This window comes from Chelonia mydas, chromosome 1 (assembly GCF_015237465.2).
Source record: "Chelonia mydas isolate rCheMyd1 chromosome 1, rCheMyd1.pri.v2, whole genome shotgun sequence".
NCBI lineage: Eukaryota > Metazoa > Chordata > Testudines > Cheloniidae > Chelonia > Chelonia mydas.
In genome coordinates this window covers 67,293,391-67,312,179 of record NC_057849.1, presented here as the reverse complement: position 1 = coordinate 67,312,179, position 18,789 = coordinate 67,293,391, and the positions used below count along the sequence as shown (strand labels likewise).

Sequence of the window (18,789 nt, the reverse complement as noted above, 5' to 3'; positions counted from 1 at the left end):
CCTCCCAAGTACTGCTCATTGGCCAGACACTGATCCTAGCCCATGTCTCACCGGTCACCGACCAGGGTCAATCATCAAACTTGGGGTTCGACAGCCCTGCCCTGGTCGCCAGAAGAGTAATGGTCTGAGTCGGACCTGGAGCTCAGCCCCTTGCCAACCACCGACCCACGAGACCGGTATATCACCTGCAGTGGCGGCATGGCAGCCTGGACAGTGGCCCGCTCAGTGGCCATACTGGAACCCGCGGGCGTGCCTGTAATCCCAGTCCCATGTTTCCACCAGTCCTCCCTGGCCACCTCAAACAAGCCGCCTCTGGCACCGCCAGCAAATCCGGCGCAGAAAGAAGGCAGAAAAGAAGTACTACATCCCTGGAAAAGGGTTCAAATATTTGTACATACACCCTCCAGCAGCGTCACAGGTTGTGTCCGCTGTTAATGAAAGGAACAGGCAGGGCCAAGTCAATGGCATGTCAAAAAACAAAGACGCCAAGAGACTGGATTTGTTTGGCAGAAAAGTTTATTCAACTGCCAACCTGCAATTTCGAGTGTGTAACCACCAGGCCCTGTTAGGCAGGTACAATTTTAATCTGTGGGACTCCCTTAACAAATTCAAGGAGGCCTTCCCACAGGACCGAGCCCAGGACTTCACCGCGTTAGTGGACGAAGGCACAATGGTGGTGAGTGGGGCCCTTCATGCAGCCTGGGATGTTACGGACTCAGAGGCCAGGGTGGTCGCCTCTGTGGTGGCCATGAGGCGCAGGTCCTGGCTGCAGTCCTCGGTGTTATCCCTAGAGATGCAGGCCACCATTCAACCCCTCCTGTTTGAGGGGTCAGGGCTCTTCTCCGAGCTCACAGGCACAAGGCTCCACGGCCTTAAAGACTCCCGTGCTACCCTCTGTTTCTTGGGCCTTCGTACAGCTCAGCAGGCCAGGAAGCCATTTCGTCCTCTGCCTCCCCTGGCTAGGTCCTGGGGGACTTCCTCGGCTGAGCACCTACAGGAGAAAGGATAGAGAAAATGATCTAAGCAGCAACACCCGTCGTCTTCCCATTAATCTGCTCAGCCTGGCCCTTCCCGAAATCAAGGAGACCAGAAGCAGACATTTTGAGCATATGATCCAGAACGGTGCCCCAGTCATTGCCCAGGATCCATCCTCCCACTCCTTCCTTGACCGCCTGTGCCCCTTCCTGTTGGCCTGGTCTCAACTGACCTCGGACCATTGGGTGCTTGAAGTAATATCTTCAGGTTACAGCCTGCTGTTCGTGAACATCCTCGCTTTCTAGCAATGTTTAAAGTGTGTTATCCATGAGAAATGCATGTTATTTGAAAGTATCAACAATCTTAATTTTATTTTTACGAAAGGCTGGATTTAGATTATATAGCAGGATTTTTATCCTATTTGTGGCATCTATTAACTGGATCTGTTGCTTTATCTGTTCCTCAGATCCAGGGAGGAGCTCAGATTCTTTAAATTCTACTTGGCTTTCAAGAATTTCAGGGGTAGAAAAAGCAGTTTCCTCAGGATCTATCTGTTTTCCTGAGAGAACCAGCTGGTCGTCAACCAACTCGCTCTGGATCGCCTTGTAACAGTGATTTTCCCAGATTGGCTCCAAGGTAATCATCACTGTGGGGAAGTCTGAATCAGTTTGCCAGGGCTACTTTCTTGTAGTATTTCCTCTGACATTGCTCCAATTATAGGAATCCTAAGCTCAAAGCAATAGAATCTTTCAACAACCAAATAACAAACTTCACTTTGAGAAGGAAACCTGACTGCACTCTGCATGGGATTAGTCACTAGGAGGAAACAGGGTTCTTTCCACAAGATCTAAATCCAGTGGCTACAAATTCTCTGCAGGAGTTGAAAAAGGCTTGTTTACCTTGAAAATTCTGCCCTTTCCTAATGACAGGGCACATAGTCCCCCACCACGGCTCCCAGCAGAGATTTAGGGGATCCATTTCAGAGACTACCTGACAAACTTATGGAATACTCTTTTCTGAGCACATTTGTCTAGGGTCACTAGAAAGGGGGTATGAGCCATGCATATTTTGCGACCACAAAACACCATGAATCAAATCCACATAACCTCCTTTTGCTCCTATGTGCACAGCTGGTTCCTGATCTTTCACTACCTGTGCATAATCATAGAAATGTAGGGTTCGAAGGGACCTTGAACAGTCAACAAATCTAGCCACCTGTGCTGAGGCAGGATTAAGTAAACCCAAACTATCCTGGACAGGTGTTTGTCCAACCACTTGTTAAAAATCTCCAATGATGGGGATTCCACAACTTCCCATAGTAGCCTATTTCAGTGCTTAACTACCCTTATGGTTAGAAAGGTTTTCTTAATATCTAACCTAAATCTCCTTTGCTGTAGATTAAGTCAATTTACTTCTTGTCCTACCTTCAGTGGACATGGAAAATGATTGATCAGTGTCTGCTTTATAACAGCCCTTATAACATTAGAAGACTGTTATAAAGCCCCCCTCCTCAGTTTTCTTTCTCAAGACTAATCATACCCAGTTTTTTAACCTTTCCTCATAGATCAGGTTTTCTAAACTTTTTGTCATTTTTGTTGCTCTTCTGTCAACTCTCTCCAATTTATCCACGTCTTTCCTAAAGAATTGGGCACAGTATTCCAGCTGAGGCCTCACCAGTACCAAGAAGAGCAGGACGACTGCCTCCTATGTCTTACATAGGACACTCCTGTTAATACAGGATGATAGAATGATATCAGCCTTTTTCACAGCCGCATCACATTGTTGACTCATTCAATGTGTGATCCTCCATTATCCCCAGATCCTTACCAGCAGTACTACCACCTACCCTTTCCACATTTTGCAATGGTGCATTTGATTTTTTTTTCCTGCGTTAGTGTAGTACTTTGCATTTGTCTTTATTGAATTTCATCTTGTTGAACTCAAACCCATTCTCCAATTTGTCAAGGTCGTTTTGACTCTAATCTTGTCCTCTAAAGTGCTTGCAACGTCTCCCAGCTTGGTGTCATCTGCAAATTTTATAAGCATACTCTCCACTCCATTGGCCAAGTCATTATTAATGAAAATACTGAATAGTATTTGACACTAGATTGCTGCCTGTTGGACCCCATTAGATTTGTCATCCCAGTTTGACAATGAACCATTGAAAACTACACTTTGAATACAGTCTTTCAATCAGTTGTGCACCCACCTTATAGTAATATCATCTAGACCTAGTTTGCTTATGAGAATGTCATGTGGGACTGAGTCAAAAGCCTTACTAAAATCAAGGTATGTCACATCTACTGCTTCCTTCTATCCACTAGGGCAGTAATCCTGTCTAAAACGGAAATTGGGTTTGTCATGATTTGTTCTTGACAAAACCTTGCTGGCTATTCCTTGTAATCCAATGTACCTTATAATGCAATAAGTTCCCATTGCCAACCTGAATATTTAATACATATATACCCTGATTCCTCAGAGGCCCTTTCTGTTATTGCACTGTGCAGAATACTTTTTTCTTGAGCACAATCACTGTTTGTTTATGGACCTTGACTAACCTCTTAAACCAATCCATCCTAATGAGAGTTTTCTCAAAGGTCAAATTCATAAATGCCTCTTCCACCCATAAGCCTTCCAGCACAGTACTCGGAAAAATCTTGCTTTTTCCTTTTAGAGAGATATCACGCACATAAGCCCCACTACATTTAAGATCATAGTTGAGTTTTACAAATGACAGAAGACTGTTGTGAAGATTCAAAGTCTGCCTGTTTAAAAAAACAAAAACAAAACAAAAAACAAAAAACTTCCTCTTTCTGTATCCACAGACTGCAGCATTTCTGCAGGCTCACATTTTATTTCCTTTATCTCTTTGCTGTTGCTTTCTGAGCTTTGGCTACCTACCAAATTGTTTCCAATTTCTACACCTGAATGCCTTAACCAGGCCTCTTTTGGGGGCCTCACAATCACCTTCAGCACTGGTTGGGATTTTGGGTGACAATCTACAGTTGCATTGCCTTTTTCTCAGTAGTTAACTTGTAAGGATTAGGCTTAGAAACCTGTGCCCACAATGTATAACTATGGCAATTAATTAGAGGACTGAAATTCATTAGTAAATTATTCCTAATTAACAAGACTTCAACCTCACATGAGGTGACATACAAAGGATGGACCACACTATGTCCCCAAAGTTAGATTCATCCACAGATATCCACAGTACTCACCCTGTCTTGGGTATAATTGGTGAACTTGGCTATCCTGTGTTGTGGGAGAAGCATTCTGTCTGCTGACTGTAGTCCTGACTGGTTAATCTGGCCAAACACTCTATCATTAGTCACTTCTTCCCCCAGCTAGGAGAGCTAGACACACCACAGTGCCTTGTATTCTAACTTTAAAATACAGCCTCTGCAAAGATTCGTGGGGGAGAACTTCCCCTAAGAAAACTCACCCTGTATTTAGAACTAGTTAATCCACCAGAACAAAATCAAATTCTACCTGCTATGCGACTGGTCATTTTGAATGGTTGTGGATTCCAACCCCTTTCCAAGAGACTCTTCTTCACCATGGCTGAAAGTCAAGCTCAGTCCTGGTGTGGGATTGGATCTCATCATTAGTCAGCTATTTTGGGGACAGATTCCAATGCAGAAAGACTTGTTCTGAGGACATCCTGGTCTAGTGGCATCATCGCATGATGGGTGGCTTGGTGAGTCATCAGAAACAATAACTGATCTGGTCTGTGTACAGTTTTTGAAATCTGCTTGCTTGAGGATTCTGACTCCTCTAGCCAACACCTAGAAGGTTTATCTCAGCTGGAGTTTTTCTTTTTTCAGCCACTTTTCCTGCCACTTCAGGTGTTAGGTTGTAACTGCCTGGCTCCTCTCTCTCTGTGGAGGAAAGAGAAGGTTCTTTAATCAGGGTAATTCTCTATCTTCTATTTCTAAACCATTCTCTTCATATTTCCAAGTGTAGGCTTTACCCTGTGGATCATTTAACATTTTAGCACCTCCCACACCGAAGGGGTCTCCTATGATCTGATGTGTGGCTATGATGTCTTATTGGTGTTACCCCAGGATCCACCAAAAGCTCTATTCTGCTCCAAACAGAGGAGGGCAACTTCTCAATATACAATTTCATGAGGTAGGCACAGTCATTTGGGTCACCACTGTTACTCCCAAATAAAGACCCAGGGTTCCCCCACAATAGCTCACCTATTATCCCTTCCTGGGTTTACCAGAGGTTCCCTTCTGTTGACTCATTTATCTGTTTTTGTAATGTGAACGTGGGCCTGGCCTAGAGAAATTGCCAGGGTTTTGCAGGAAACACTTTTAGCAAAAACTTCCCAGTAGAGCTTAGACCTGCTACCCTGGGAGGAAGGACATTGATACAGACCTTGGATATAATTGTTTGATACCCAGGCAGTATTCTTCTGCAACAAAGTATTTTTTTTAATTTAGCATAACCAGTCTTCCCTGATACAATTAATCTAAACAAAAACATCAAAGCATAAACATAAATCCCTTTGCACTATCCTTGGGTACAGTTTAAAAGTACCTGAACCATAAACATGGTTTCAGAGTGGTAGCAGTGTTAGTCTGTGTCAGCAAAAACGACGAGTCCTTGTGGCACGTTAGAGACTAACAAATTTATTTGGGCATAAGCTTTTGTGGGCTAAAACCCACTTCATGAGATGCATGGAGTGGAAAATACAGTAGCAGGTATATATACACAGTACATGAAAAGATGTGAGTTGCCTTACCAAGTGGGGTGGGGGGGGTCAGTGCTAACGAGACAATTCAATTAACAGTAGAATACCAAGGGAGGAAAAATCACTTTTGTAGTGATAATGAGGGTGGCCCATTTCAAACAGTTGACAAGAAGGTGTGAGTAAAAGTAGGGGGAAATTAGTTTTTGTAATGACCCATCCACTCCCAGTCTTTATTCAGGCCTAATTTGATGGTGTCCAGTTGGCAAATTAATTCCGGTTCTGAAGTTTCACGCTGGAGTCTGTTTTTGAAGTTTTTTGTTGAAGAATTGCCACTTTTAAGTCTGTTATTGAGTGTCCAGGGAGATTGAAGTGTTCTACTGGTTTTTGAATGTCATAATTCCTAATGTCAGATTTGTGTCTATTTATTCTTTTGCGTAGAGACTGTCCAGTTTGGCCAATGTACATGGCGGGGGAGCATTGCTGGCACATGATGGCATATATCACATTGGTAGATGTACAGGTGAACAAGCCCGTGATGGTGTGGCTGATGTGGTTAGGTCCTTTGATGGTGTCCCTTGAATAGATATGCGGACAGAGTTGGCACCAGGATTTGTTGCAGAGTTTGGTTCCTGGGTTAGTGTTTTTGTTGTGTGGTGTGTAGTCGCTGGTGAGTATTTTCTTCAGGTTGGGGGGCTGTCTGTAAGCGAGTCCTCACTAGACTAGATGCAATAAATCGACCCCCACTGGATCGATCACTGCCCGTCGATCCAGTGGGTAATGTAGACAAGCCCTAAGCCTCCTTCTTTTCTGTCAGTGGTACTGCAGCTGCTGTGACTACTGCTTCTCCTTTGAGGTGGTCTTCTTTGCTATTCTTCACTGTTTTAGGTTTCTTTCTTCTGATCTGATCTTCTGATAGCTCCCTATCTTGACTGACTTTTGCCTGCTGACTGCCTGTCTTTTATTGAGTTTTACCAGCCACTAGACCCTTTCAAATTGGCTTGTTTCCCAATCCTGACATTAGCATACTCTATCCTCCAATCTATCCTCCAACTCTCTCTGATTGGTCCATACTTATAGTCCAATTACAACTGCTAAATCTGGCTGTCAATTAAAGCTGTTACATAACAAGTCTTAGTATTATGGTCTGTTTACTATAATAGTCTGGTGACCCTCACCTAGTTTTGGCCTCCGCATGCCTGACTGACCCCTCCTTGCAGTGTTGGAGTGACCTTTGGCCCCGTCTACACTTGTCTGCCTGCCAACATACTAGCCAAAGGCTAAACTGAAACTTCTAGCTCACTCTCATTGGCTGTGTGCCAACATTTTACACATACTGAATTACCACACTATTAAACTGTAAACAATTACCTCGTTCCTTTTAATATGTATTTAATTGTTAATTTATGCATCTTAATGTTTACTACTATTGCCACTCTATTTCTTACCAATTCAGTTAATTTTATTTTAGTTCTTCCCCTATTTTCAGTTAATGGAGGCAAAGCAATTTTTTCAGTGCTGTGCTTAGGAAACGGAACAGAGCAGCTCAAAAGTTCTCATATCAACCATCTTCTATAGCGGAGACACAGATTCTCTTCATTTCATCATACAAAATTCTAGGAGTGTCATCCTTATGGAACTTTACCTTGTAGATAAAAGCTGTAGAATTAATTATGTCAGTGTAGTGAGTGATCTGTTTGAAATTTCTGTTTACTTCTGAGAATAGCATATCCAACCAACTGTAGGCTTGTGAATCCAAGCTCCTTTTCTGTGAGGATCAAATTGCTCCAATTGCTTGGCCTCCCCAGACAGGTCTTTCCTATCTGATGTAGGGGTGTCAGTCTTTGAGTTTGGAGGCACGATTCCAGGGGGCACCTGAGCTGACCCAATGGGTACTGCTAGGGGAAAAACCTAATTGAAATAGATATGAGTAACACGAAGAACAACAGTTACAAAAGCTAGGTAACCGTTTTTTCACAGACCTGGTCAAGACCCCCCTCCTGGAAACTTAGTGAAGGACCAGGTTTGGATTCAGACACGGGATCCTGGGTGTTTCTAAGCCAGCAGATTCTGAGCATTGTCCAGGCACTGCCTCTGTTTTTTGTCTCCGATACTCATTCCTAGGGTTCAGTTTCCTTGTCTGGTCCTCTCTTGGAAGTCTGGTCCTCTTTCTTGTGGTCCAGCTGCTGTAGGCACCAAGACCAGTGCTGATCCTCCTGTTCCCCTGCCCAAAGTCTCCTCAGTAGCTTAAGCACACCCTTTCCCAGAGCACTACCCTCGTGGATACTCTGGTTTATTTTTTGCCCCTTCAGGAACACTTGACCAATACAGCTAGGAACCCAGAGGCTTTGCAGAGTAACTTCTTAAACACTTACACCATTAATTCTTAGAGAAATCCTAGAGACTTACAGATCCATTGGGGTGGGGGAAGGCATGGAGAGGTTCATGCACACAAAAACCCTTCCTCTAGTGTCAGCACCACTCTGAGAATCGACTAGTTCTGGATCACTTTTTTAAAGGCCCCAGACAATAATCTCCTCCTGTGCAGCCTTCAGATTTACTCTCTCTTCCCTTGTAACAAGCTCTTAGCTTGTTCAGATCTGGAAGTCGGAAGGCTTCTTCTAATTCAGAAAATGTGTCCTTTTGTGTTTTCTAAACCTCACAGAATTTGAGATTTTAAAAGCCATTTCTAAAATCATCTATCTTTGTTTCTGCTTTGCTGCTGGCAAATTTTGACTGCTCCACCCCCCACCCCCCCACCCCCATTTTTGCAGACAACCTGGGGAGAAAAACCCGTCTCCTTCAGCTTGGCCAATATTTTTCGCATCTCCATTGTATTGCCAGGGCAAAGTCATTTTGTGTTAACAACCTCTTTGATTTTCTGCTTCCAAACAGGGTGTATGGTACATAACATGGTCCCTGTCAGCAAATGGTTGATTTTAATATATGCTGAAGGTTAGAGTTTTACACAGCTTTTGAAAATACAATTAGAATTCGTAAGTGGTACATAGATTCAAACGGACACAGCACACAAATATGACCACAGTGGTCGGTGACAGGCATTGTGGGACAGCTGCTGGAAGACTGTTAGGTTTGGCAGAAGTAATGCAGTGTCTATACTTGTGTGGCATCAACCATGGTTCTATACCGTTCGGAGAGGTGGTGGTGTTATGTCAGCATAATAGGTGTTTACATCAGTGGGAGATACATTTAAGAGTAAACACATACACAACTAGGTATAGGCAGGCAGCATACATTGATCTAACTTTGTAGTGTAGACTTGGCCTTATAATTTGGCAAGAGGTGGCATGCAAAAATCATAAGGGTGAAAGACACATGCCCTGCTACGGCTGCCTTCAAATGTATTTTTAAAAATGCTTATTCTGCCAATATTGTGCTATAGATCTAAGCCCCATAAAAGATGGTATCTTCAAAGAAGCAGAAAGCTGCTGCATTTTTTTCTGTTTTGACAAAAATTGTCTGACCACTTTCTTTTGCTATCTTTTTTTTTTTTTTTAACTGCCTTATGTGCTCTGATAAATTTAACCTTACACTTTCATTTTCTGTTTTTACTAGGGCGGTCAAGCGATTTAAAAAAAGTAATCACGATTAATCGGGCAATTAATCGCACTGTTAAACAATAATAGAATACCATTTATTTAAATATTTTTGGATGTTTTCTACATTTTCAAATATATTTCAATTACAACACAGAATACAGTGTACAGTGCTCACTTTATATTTGTTTTTATTATAAATATTTGCACTGTAAAAAACAAAAGAAATAGTATTTTTCAATTCACCTAATACGAGTACTGTAGTGCAATCTTTTTATCATGAAAGTTGAACTTACAAATGTAGAATTATGTTCCATAAAACCCTGCATTAGAAATAAAACAATGTAAAACTTTAGAGCCTGCAAGTCCACTCAGTCCTACTTCAGCCAATCGCTCAGACAAACAAGTTTGGTTACAATTTGTAGAAGGTAATGCTGCCCGCTTCTTGTTTACAATGTCATCTGAAAGTGAAAAAAGGCATTCACATGGCACTGTTGCAGCCAGTATCGCAAAATATTTACATGCAAGATGCTCTAAAGATCATATGTCCCTTCATGCTTCAACCACCATTCCAGGGGACATATGTCCATGCTGATGACGGGTTCTGCTCAATAACAGTCCAAAGAAGAGTAGACCAACGCATGTTCATTTTCATCATTTGAGTCAGAAGTCAGCAGCAGAAGGTTGATTTTCTTTTTTGGTGGTTCGGGTTCTGTAGTTTCTGCATCGGAGTGTTTCTCTTTTAAGACTTCTGAAAGCATGCTCCACACCTCGTCCCTCTCAGATTTTGGACAGCATTTCAGATTCTTAAACCTTGGGTCCAGTGCTGTAGCAATTTTTAGAAATCTCATATCGGTGCCTTCTTTGTGTTTTGTCAAATCTGCAGTGAAAGTGTTCTTAAAACGAACAATATGTGCTGGGTCATCATCCGAGACTGCTATAACATGAAATATATGGCAGAATGCAGGTAAAACCGAACAGGAGACATACAATTCTCCCCCAAGGAGTTCAGTCACAAATTTAATTAATGCATTATTTTTTTAACGAGCATCATCAGCATGGAAGCATGTCCTCTGGAATGGTGGCTGAAGCATGAAGGGGCATACAAATGTTTAGCATATCTGGCACGTAAATGCCTTGCAACGCCAGCTACAAAAGTGCCATTTATTCCTACCCTTTGTTTCCTATCTTTTAACCAGTTATCAGTCCATGAGAGGACCTTTCCTCTTACCCCTTACGAGCCTTTGTTGAGGGATCTTGTCAAAGGCTTTCTGAAAATCTAAATACACTATATCCACTGGATCCCCCTTGTCCACATGCTTGTTGACTCCCTCGAAGAATTCTTGTAGATTGGTGAGGCATGATTTCCCTTTACAAAAACCATGTTGACTCTTCCCAAACAAATTATGTTCATCTGTGTGTCTGACAATTCTGTCATAGTTTCAAGCAGTTTGCCCAGTACTGAACTCAGGCTTACCGGCCTGTAATTGCCAGGATCGCTTCTGGAGACATTTTTTAAAATGGGTGTCACATTAGCCACAGTCATTTGGTACAGAAGCAGATTTAAATGATAGATTACAAACCACAATTAGTAGTTCTGCAATTTCACATTTGAGTTTCTTCAGAATTCTTGGGTGAATACCATCTGGTCCTGGTGACTTATTACTGTTTAGTTTACAATTTGTTCCAAAACCTACTCTAATGACACCTCAATCTGGGGCAGTTCCTCAGATTTGTCACCTAAGAAGAATGGCTAAGGTCTGGGAATCTCCCTCACATCCTCAGCCGTGAAGACCAATGCAAAGAATTCAGTTAGTTTCTCCATATGGCCATATTCTCCGTGAATGCTCCTTTAGCATTTTGATCGTCCAGTGGCCCCACTGGTTGTTTAGCAGGCGTCCTGATTCTGATGTACTTAAACAAAAATTTGCTATTACTTTTTGAGTCTTTGGCTAGCTATTCTTCAGATTCTTTTTTGGCCTTCCTAATTATATTTTTACACTTCACTTGCCAGAGTTTGTGCTCTATTTTCCTCACTAGGATTTAACTTCCACGTTTTAAAGGATGCCTTTTGGCCTCTCACTGCTTCTTTTACTTTGTTATTTAGCCATGGTGGCACTTTTCTGGTTCTGTTTGGTTACTATATTTTTTAATTTGGGGTATACATTTAAGTTGAACCTCTCTATGGTGTCTTTTAAAAGTGTCCATGCAGCTTGCAGGGATTTCACTTTTGGCATTATACCTTTTAGTTTCTGTTTAAATAATTTCCTCATTTTTGTGTAGTCCCCTTTTCTGAAATTAAACTCTACCATGTTGGGCTGCTGTGGTGTTTTCCCCACCACAGGGATGTTAAATTTAATTATATTGTGGTCACTATTACCAAGCTGTCCAACTCTATTCACCTCTTGGACCAGATCCTGAGCTCCACTTAGGACTAAATCAAGAATTGCCTCTCCTCTTGTGGGTTCAAAGACTAGCTGCTCCAAGAGGCAGTCATTTAAGGTGTCAAGAAACTTTACCTCTGCATCCTGTCCTGAGGTGATAAAATGTATGGGAACACTTAAGTATTTCAAATCAATTCTTTGGATCCATGTATAAGTTCCATTTTTATATTATTCATTTTTAATATCAAAAAACCATTTTTTCTTAGCACTGCTAGTTAATGCTTTAAATCCAATTAAATGATTTAAATATCTTGTAGCATGAGTGGGTTAAAGACATTTATTGATAATTTATTTCACTGTTCTTTGTAACATTTCTTTTGTCAGTGATAAAGAAACAATATCAATTAGTAAACCTAGTACTGCACGTATTTTCCCCAGAACTTTTTGTTTTTAAATGAGATGCAAAAGAAACTGGCTACTGATGTACTGAAGAGAGAGACTGTTTTTCAGAGTTTCCCATGAGAATCTCCATATCAAAATGCATAGCAATACACCACTTCTCAGAGGAAGTTCTGTGATTGTTCCAGAATGGTTCCTAGTGCTGTTTTACTATCACATTCACATTAAATTTAACTAATTCTGTTGTAGAGCACAGTTTGTCAGAAACCTGGAATAGAAATTTTTCAGCTATAAAATGTGTTAATAAATAGGCCCTTGGAGCAAAATTCATTAAACTGATGGAAGGAATTTCGTGTTAGCCTTCCAGAAGAGGAGAGACAAGTCCATGAATCTTGACGGAAAGCTCAGTGATGTTAGCTTTTAGACATATAAGTGCTGTGTTTTGTTTTCACGGTAAGGCATAGTGAAAAGTTCCTTCTACACATATTCATGTTCTTCGCTGTTGGATTTATTGAACTTGATTATTCTACAGCCCAGCATGTCTTACAATTCAGAACACTTGGGCAACTCTCCTCTCTTTGTGGCTTCATGGAGGTGGATCAGTGTTTTCACACCACATGCTCTGGCCACAACCTCTCTACTTCCACTTGCTGCCAGGTTCTCTGCCTATGTGCTTACCTTTTCAATTTGAGCTGTTTCTCCCCATTTTTTGGATAGTGGGGAGTACTGCTCTCCCTCTCTTCTGGCTTCCTCTCCTCCCTGGGTCGATTAACCCCTCGGGGGTTAATCCTCTCTGAGCCACAACTGTAGCATCTCCTCGCCCTCTCCTCTGTCTGTTGCAGGCATGGCAGAGCATCCAGGAAAGCACAGAGTTAAATCCAAATCACGCTTTATTTGTAAGGCAGCTTGCTTAGTCTTGGCAGATGGTGAGTTGTGCCCAGCCTGTGTCTGTGTCCCCTAGGTTCCAGGGCTGCGGGCAAGCAGGTAGGAACCACAGCCCACCATGGCAGCCGCAACTCTAATGGGGGAAAGGTGGACCAGGAACCCCCATGAAGAGCAGCGAGAAGTAAAGAGGAACTTGACCACTCGAATCAGGATAAGTCCGAGGGGAACACCTGCAAGACAAAGAGGAGAGGCTTGCAGAGCTACGAAGTTGTTCCCTAACCCCACCCCCCCACCCCCCCATGACACAAAGTGAATCATGAGCACTGTGGGGAAAGAAGCAGGGCTTCTAATCATCCCACCTCCTTCCCAAGGAGACCAGGAGGACTCAGACAAGTTCCCCTTTCCCAGGAGGCAAATGGTACCCAGAGGGGGACGATTCTGAGTCAGACCTCTCAAGAAAGCTTCAGGCCCTAAGAAAGGAAATCTGCAAAAGGCCTCGCCAAAGCGGCAGCATATGGTCTACACTCCCAAAGCACACAAAAAGGGTTAAAAAATCAAAAAAGGGGAAAACCCAAAAAATCCAGGAGATATGAGTCCTCTGATTCCTCTTCCTCCCACTCCTCCACTGGGGAAAGTGAGCTGTCTGATCCTGAATCCGAACAGGATGATGGGAAAATACAGCAAAGGTGTGTTTTGGTGGTGGTTTTTAAGTCATGTGCAACAAGGTTTATTCCAAATTTCAAATCCAACCTGAACAAGTTCCTGAGAGTAAACCTCAGAATACATTTCTCCCCTCACAATCCTCCCCCAAGACTGCAATACCCCTTCACTGCTCTTTTGAGGAAGTGATTAGGGATTAATGGAACAAGCCTGATAAGGGCAAGCGCAATGAGAAGAGTGACTTCAGACTCTGTAACATTCAAAAGGGCTCTGTTACTGAGATACTGAAAGTGGATGCCACTATAGTGTCATTGTCCAGGATATGGTTACTTCCTCAGAGTGGGAGTTCTACCTTAAGAACCCCACAGATAGAAAGATGGAGGCCATTCTCAAAAAGAACTTTGAAGCCTCCTCTGCCATCCTCCAAGCATCTCTGGCAGGTACCTGCTTTACAATAGCATCTCTCTTGACTGAAATATCTCAAAGCCTTTAACAACAGAGATCACCCTGAATTTAGTACCATTTTAAAGAAACTCACTGTAACATCAGCAGTTGTAAGCTGATTTCTGAATGGGCACAATGAGGTTCTCACCCTGATCCATGGTTTCCTGCTCAGTAGCCAGGTGCCACCTATGGCTGCGTTCCTTGAAGGTAGGCAGACAATGTAAGCGGGCCGTATGTTCAGTCAAGTTTGAAAGCTCCCCCCTTTTTGGAGAAAAGCTGGAGAAGGCAGTGGCCGATAGTGCGGCAAAATCCAAACAGACTCTCACTGCTCCACTAAATGCCCCCAGAAAAGAGTACAGACCAGCATTCAGATGGAGGCACTTTTTGTCCTCACAGAGGTTCTGGCAAAGGGACAATGGATTCCTCAAGGGAAAACAGTGGATTGAGATCTGGGTGGGGGAAATCTAGTGGGACCTCCCGCCGGAAAGTCTACTTTATGACAAAGATTGCGTAGGCTGCCACCTAGAACTGAAGCTAAGAGGTAGAGTTTCCCATCTCCTAGAGGAATGCTTTTCATCAGGCACAAAAAAGTCAGCGAGATAGTGAGCCGGGGATACTCCCTCAAGCTTAGGACTCCACCCATTCTTCATCCAATCACCCAGTTCCAATGACACCATATAACACAATGTGGTCCAGAATAAAATATCTCATCTTCTGGATGTGGGCATGAAAGAGAGTGTTCGCTCAGAAGAAAGATTTTCCAGCTTCTAGTCCATCTATTTCACTGTGCAAAAACACACATGATGGTATCAGAGCCATTCTTGACCTCAAAAGGCTCAACATGTGGATGAAAAAAATTAAGTTTGGGATGCAGACCCTGGCCTCTATGGTGTCATTCCTGTCCTGGGGGGACTTCTTCAATAGATCTAGCCAATGAATATTGCCGTATCCCCAGCAGACCGTGCCACTGCAGACTTCTGAGGTTAGCTGAGGGCAGGAAACATTATCAGTACTGAATGCTTCAGCTTGGCCTGCGCTTAGCCCCCAGGGTTTTACAAAGATGTTGATAATGATAATAGACTCAGGTTGCAGGGATCCCACCTGTATCCTTTCCTGGATGATATTCCTGGGACTGATAGTAACCTGAATATTGTGATTTTTGGTGTAAGAGACCTTTGGTGTAAGGGGTCTTTCACAAAGGCAAGCTTACCTGGGTGACAAGATAGACGGGAGTACCCAAGAGGACTGTCTGTGATGCCATGTTAAGGCTGTTATATTGCTTGAGGGGTTTACATTTGATACTTGGTTGGGGAAATGTAAGTATAGAACACACCACCAGTGTGGAGTTTGTGCCCTGGTTTGTAATAGTCTGCCCTGAAATTGGTACTCCTATCTGTGAGCTACTCAAGACAGCTTGACAACCCCACACAGTGCCCATTTTCTGCCTCCTGCTGCCGCCTGAGCAGTACCTTTTTTGATATCAGAGAATACTCAGCCACTCGTCTCCCTTCAGTTTACTTGCATACTTGGGAAGAGTCACTATTGCCCTGGTTGTCAGCAATGGCAGACTTTAATAACTGATTTACCTCAGGCTACGATAACATTATTACAAAGAAGGGTCAGAGGAGGGGCTATAACAAAAGCAGATTGGGTTCTGATAAGCTCCTGCTTTGCTCTTTGGGGTTTGTAATGTGTAAGTGGCCAAGTTTCATTTCAGAAGGTAATTGTTTCTTACTTTCCTTAAAAAGAGTTACACGAAAATAAAATACAAAATTACAGCTCTTTTTTTGTGTATATTATTTATATGCTGCGGTACGTCTTTCTGAATAACTACCTTTTTTTAAAAAAAGTGGGAAATTATAGATATGAATCCTTACTCGTTTTTTTTCTTTTTTTTTCTAAATTGTGTCATCTAGAAGTTGCAATAAAACTGAAGTTGCATTAAAAATGTGGTTTGCTTCAATAAAGTTTAATAACTTGTAGTATATTTGTCAACATGGCAATGAGTGTTGAAATGTGAAGGTTAATGTATACATTGAAGTCAACAAATGTGTAAATTCTTTATTATTTAAATAGCACATATATAAAAATTATATTAAAATAAATTCACAAACTTTGTTTAATGTTACTTAAGGTTGCTGTCATCCATAAACTAAATAATAAAAAAGCAGAAAACAGAAAGTTGGGGATTTAAAAGGATTAAAAGGTTGCAAAGATAAGCACATTCAAGTTAGAAAAAGCCAGAAAGAAGGTTGTGCAACTGTAATTTGGCCCTATGTATGTATGCATTATGATATAGTCTTTAATTACATGCAGAAGTGACTACCTATAAAAAGTTTGTTGTAAGTGACTTGCCCAGAATCACACAGAAACTTAGTGGCAGAGGCAATGATAGAATTTATGTCTGCAAGGCAGTGTTCATCTGCCCTAACCGTGAGACTCTCAGTTCTCTTCCTGCATTCACCTGCCTCATTCACGAAAAACCTTCCAACTTCTGCAACAAATGAGAAGGGGGTCCAACAGACCCCCTCTGCATGACACAACACTGATTCATCCCCAGAGCAGATCTGTCGTGTGCACTGAATGAGCCAGGGGTCTTGTGTTTTTAAAGACCGTATCATAGTGTATACACATGAGGCCTGAATTAAACCTGCATAGGCAACATTAATTATGGCATTTTAGCTTGAGGGTATGTCTACACTGCATTTAAAAAACCCCGGCTGGCCCATGCCAGCTGACTCACGCTCGCGGGGCTCAGGCTAAGGGCTGTTTAATTGTGGTGTACACATTCATGCTCGGGCTGGAGCCTGGGCTCTAGGACCCTGCAAGGTGGGAGGTTCCTAAAGCTCTGGCTGCAACCAGAGCCCAAATGTTGACATCCCTTAGCCCTAGCCAGCTGGTACCACCCAGCCACTGGTATCTAATTGCAATGTAGAGTGTTAAATTTTGCAACCTTTTAATCCTCAATCTTCTATTTCCTTATTTTTATGGCTTTGAGTACTGATGGGGGCAACCTTAATTAATGTTAAATGACAAGAGTTTTTTTGGGGGGGAGGGTTTGGAATATCCCTCAAAGAATAGTTCCTATGAGTTATTAGACGTGTGTTTCCACAGTATGCATCCGATGAAGTGAGCTGTAGCTCACGAAAGCTCATGCTCAAATAAATTGAATCATAGAATCATAGAATATCAGGGTTGGAAGGGACCCCAGAAGGTCATCTAGTCCAACCCCCTGCTCGAAGCAGGACCAAGTCCCAGTTAAATCATCCCAGTCAGGGCTTTGTCAAGCCTGACCTTAAAAACCTCTAAGGAAGGAGATTCTACCACCTCCCTAGGTAACGCATTCCAGTGTTTCACCACCCTCTTAGTGAAAAAGTTTTTCCTAATATCCAATCTAAACCTCCCCCATTGCAACTTGAGACCATTACTCCTCGTTCTGTCATCTGCTACCATTGAGAACAGTCTAGAGCCATCCTCTTTGGAACCCCCTTTCAGGTAGTTGAAAGCAGCTATCAAATCCCCCCTCATTCTTCTCTTCTGCAGACTAAACAATCCCAGCTCCCTCAGCCTCTCCTCATAAGTCATGTGCTCTAGACCCCTAATCATTTTTGTTGCCCTTCGCTGGACTCTCTCCAATTTATCCACATCCTTCTTGTAGTGTGGGGCCCAAAACTGGACACAGTACTCCAGATGAGGCCTCACCAGTGTCGAATAGAGGGGAACGATCACGTCCCTCGATCTGCTCGCTATGCCCCTACTTATACATCCCAAAATGCCATTGGCCTTCTTGGCAACAAGGGCACACTGCTGACTCATATCCAGCTTCTCGTCCACTGTCACCCCTAGGTCCTTTTCCGCAGAACTGCTGCCTAGCCATTCGGTCCCTAGTCTGTAGCGGTGCATTGGATTCTTCCATCCTAAGTGCAGGACCCTGCACTTATCCTTATTGAACCTCATCAGATTTCTTTTGGCCCAATCCTCCAATTTGTCTAGGTCCTTCTGTATCCTATCCCTCCCCTCCAGCGTATCTACCACTCCTCCCAGTTTAGTATCATCCGCAAATTTGCTGAGAGTGCAATCCACACCATCCTCCAGATCATTTATGAAGATATTGAACAAAACCGGCCCCAGGACCGACCCCTGGGGCACTCCACTTGACACCGGCTGCCAACTAGACGTGGAGCCATTGATCACTACCCGTTGAGCCCGACAATCTAGCCAGCTTTCTACCCACCTTATAGTGCATTCATCCATCCCATACTTCCTTAACTTGCTGACAAGAATTGGTTAGTCTCTAAGGTGCCACAAGTACTCCTTTTCTTTTTTCTGAAATTACTTGGAACATTTGATGTTTGCAGTGTTGTTGTTGCTCTTTTGGTCCCAGGATATTAGAGAGGCAAGCCAGCGGAAGTGTTAACAGGCCACTTCATCTTGACTGGTCACTTAGAATATGTTTTAACTACTTATGTTAAACATTTTGTTCTATCTTGTATTTGGCTGTGACACGCTGAGTACCTTTCCCAGACCTGACAAAGAGTTCTGTGTAGCTTGAAAGCTTGTCTCTTTCACCAACAGAAGTCGATCCAATAAAAGATATTACCTCATCTACTTTGTGTCTCTCAGAACATTTGATGCAGTTCCTGAGTATGGATTATGGGAAAACTCCAGATGATAGTTTTAGGTATTTTATGGAACTCCTCAAAAGTGTATGCAAATTATAACTGTCTGCAGGGGGAGCTAGAGAGTGACATAAGCAAACTTGTCTTGCAGCAGGTAAGAATGCAAC

At 42.7% G+C, this 18,789-nt stretch overlaps 1 protein-coding gene across 3 annotated transcripts in view; it reads left to right on the top strand.

Annotated features, from left to right (window-relative positions):
• DIAPH3 (diaphanous related formin 3) overlaps positions 1–18,789 on the top strand; it is a 528,591-nt gene that overhangs the window by 359,083 nt on the left and 150,719 nt on the right. The window lies entirely within an intron of this gene.